Source organism: Macrosteles quadrilineatus, unplaced genomic scaffold (assembly GCF_028750875.1).
Source record: "Macrosteles quadrilineatus isolate MER2022 unplaced genomic scaffold, UCM_ALF_1.0 Scaffold_7__1_contigs__length_78375512, whole genome shotgun sequence".
NCBI lineage: Eukaryota > Metazoa > Arthropoda > Insecta > Hemiptera > Cicadellidae > Macrosteles > Macrosteles quadrilineatus.
This window is the reverse complement of record NW_026542600.1, coordinates 29,268,256-29,271,983: the sequence shown is the minus strand read 5'-3', so window position 1 is coordinate 29,271,983 and position 3,728 is coordinate 29,268,256.

Sequence of the window (3,728 nt, the reverse complement as noted above, 5' to 3'; positions counted from 1 at the left end):
TAATAGCAATATTGATGCGTACAATTCTGTTGACTCCAATAGCACAGCTCCAAAAGTGGACTCCAATAGTTTTGGTCCACTTCGCTAATTTAAAAAGATAAATTTGATGTGTTTATGCATGTTGAAAAATTGTGTGACCCGTGCGGTTTCTGGGTTAGAAATAAAGCCGCAGTATACCCTGCTAGTCAAAGAAGTGACCAAAAGGGAAAGGGGGCGTACCAGCTTCTTTTCAGTGTCTCCTTTTCAAACTTCCACTTCTGTCATAATTCTACATACCCCAGTTCCTTCCTCTATCACTCTGGTCTTCTCCCGATGTGACTTCCGGATGTAGTTCCCCATTCCTTGAGGCACTTGATTAGGTTAAGTATACAGCTTAAACACTGGTTTCTTTTCACTAGCACTTTTCAGGTTGCCAGATAGTTTTTTCTTTAATGGAGAGGAGGGAAAATGCTTTTACGAACACAGGTAGCCAGCCTGTAGTGTGAGACTACTGAATTTATCACAGACAACTCACTAAAAAACCCCCTCTACTCTGTTGGACACAGACCTGGAATTGTTTGTCACATTACTTCAAGTCAGGCCAACATGTGACCTAAGCCCTCAGGGCTCTCACCATTTTTGGCATTTAGATACTTTATGACCTACACCGCATCCCAGTCAAGGTCGAGCTTCTTGGCGCGGAGAATACCCTGGATGTAATGTGACACTCAGGTCCAATTGTCCTCACCCTCCGTCATCATCAGTATGACTGACTGCCAGATAGTACAGGGCCACAGGGGCCTGAGTCAGTAACGTCATGGCTGCCTTATCAGGTGGCAGTAGCAGTGCCGGTCGGCGACCAGATATGACCATGCTTTGGTCATTGGTTCTTGCCGAGGCTACTACCGGATTGGGCTCCCCATGCTGTATCTGGGTTAGAATAGACTGCAGTATCTCCTGCTTGTCGTAAGAGGCGACTAAAAGGGGGACTGTGTACATTGCTCATATTCAGAGTCATCGTAAGTATTGTATTATTGTTTGGGGTCACTCTAGTAATTTAAACAAACTCCTGATCTTACAGAAAAGAGCAGTGTAGTCGAGTTACGAGATGGCCCCTGGAACCTGGCCTAGCAATTTTTTGAAGGCGTTACTGAGCTGGCACAACATTGCCAAAAGGTTTTAATATATTTAGCCAAAAAATTAAATAATGCACAATTTTTTTAAATAAACTTACATTTTTATTGCAACAAAAAACTTTTTTAAAATTCTTTCTTGGAGTGTTATTAATATTTTTTTATAAACTTATATTGTTTTTGTAGGTTAATTCGTTGATTTTCAATTAATATTTTTATACAAGCGTTATGTAATGAAGTATTAAATTGTATTAAACTATACATTCTAAAAATAAACAAATAAGTGTTGCTAATAAATAGACCTAATGAATTATTTTTCAAACACATTTTTCTTTTTAAATTGATAAGACATTTATTATTTGATACAATTCAAATTAATAAACCTTTTAACAAATCAAAATTCAAAATTAATTACAGATTAAAATAAACATTTTGAAAATAAACAAAAAAATTGCTAATAAACACTGTATTATTTACAAACACCTTTATCCTCTTGAAGTTTTGTACCCTTTTATTTTAAATCTCCTAAATAGGCAAAATTTAGCTTTAAGGAATAAACAAGTAAATCAACATCTTGCTTCGATCTTGTGTATTAAAAATTATATTTACTTCACATTGTTTTAACAAAATCTCTCACTCATCAATAATCATTTAAGAGTTTATGTTTTAACGAACATTATCAAAAAACCCTGAAAATAAAACAATCTTTTAGTTATTTGTCTACTGATATTTTATATAAACTTGATTTTAAATTGAAATTGAACAAAATTTATAATTTTAATTATGAATTTAAATAAGAGAAAGCAAGGCATTTATTTAATTTTGAGATTTCTACAAAACTAAACTAAATTTAGAAAAAAGAAAAAAACTTACCCAAAATGGGGTTAAACACTGAATTTAAACAAGTTTACTTATGAACAACTGACTAAAAGAGACAGCAGCACATGGCAGAGGGCCTTGTATAACCTTGGTATAGACAAATCTGTACAAGAAACTAACTAAACATCTGATTGGTTGTTGAGCGTTGCTTTGTCTTTTACATGAATGACTGAGCTAAACAGGAAAATTGGCATGCTATTGTACACATGGTACAGTTGAGACTTTTATTATTTGAAACACTAAAATTTAATAAACCTTTTAACAAATCAAAATTCAAAATGAATTACAGATTAAAATAAACAAAAAATTGCTAATAAACACTGTATTATTTACAAACACCTTTTTCTTCTTGAAGTTGACAAGACTTTTATTATTAGAAACGCTTCAAATTAATAAGCCGTTTAACAAATCAAAATTCAAAATTAATTCAAATTAAAATTAAAAAACAATACTGCCCAAGGGCTGCATAACTCATAGGGTAGTTTGCCGTCAATACTGCATGACGCATATTTGTGACCGGACTTCTTAGAAGATAGTTTGGGCAGTTTTCTGATGAGTTGTAAGATGAACAATACATTCCAGATTAAATTATGTAGGCCTACTTTGCGTACATTTTTCAAGTTATTCTCCTAGTGGACAGGGGGGGTTTGTATTATTCTGAAAATGTTCCTGGTGACATTCATAAAAGTCAATTTTCAAATCCCCAAAAAAATTCATTCTTCTGCTTTCAAATCAACCACAAAAAAACCCAAACAATATAATGAAAAGGGTCAACAGGTTATCGTTCATAGACCCATCATATAAAGCATTTCTAGGCCCAAAATGTTTTGAGCTATTTATACAGTTAGTTTTTAACTCAGTTCAAATTCTTAAGTAATTTACAACACATAATAATTGAAAAATGCATGCTTAACACACTCACTCCCGTGTGGAGAGAAGTCGTACAGAGGAGTCGTACAGAGGAGTGTGACGGCTGCTAGGACTGAACCTGATCGGTCCATTCAGAAAAAAGTTAAATACATTATTAAACCACCTTTATAATAATTTTTTATTCAACGGAGTGAAATCCATTTTTATTTTCATAACCAGATAAAGAATGATTTTAATAAACATTTCTTTACGCAATCTGCTAAAAAGTTCCGTTAAATGTAAAGCAATCTTTAAATTAAATTTTAAAAATAAGTTAATTGTTCCTTTAACTGGACAAAAACATAAAAATACACAATCGTTTGCTTTCGTTTTTAGCAGGCCTGCTGTCAGGATCCGGTAAAACGCCTTCAACTTTACGCACACTTTACTCAACTCCGCATTGTATGTTGGCCAAACGGGGGCCATCTCGTGACTCGGCTGCAGTAGTAGTAGTAGAGTGATGTTTAATGTTAGTTCTAGGACTCATTGTCAGCCTTTGTTTTGGATTGTTTAAAGTATATAATAAATAATTTTGATGATTTCCCTACAAACAAATCCGTACATTACTACAACACCAGGCAGCATTTTTCTCAGAATAAATCAGGGCAATTTTTAAGGTCCGTGAAGTTGGCGTACCCATATTAGCGTATCCACTTTTGATCATTCCAATCGTTAGTTCATCGTTAGTTCTCGATAGTTCCCAAATTTTGTCGTTAGTTCTCAAAAAATAAAAAAGTTATAGCCGATAATAAGTGGGTACGCTAACTTCACACTTCCGGGTTCTAGCGCACGCCGTTTCCTGATGAGAAATGTTTACATCTATATATC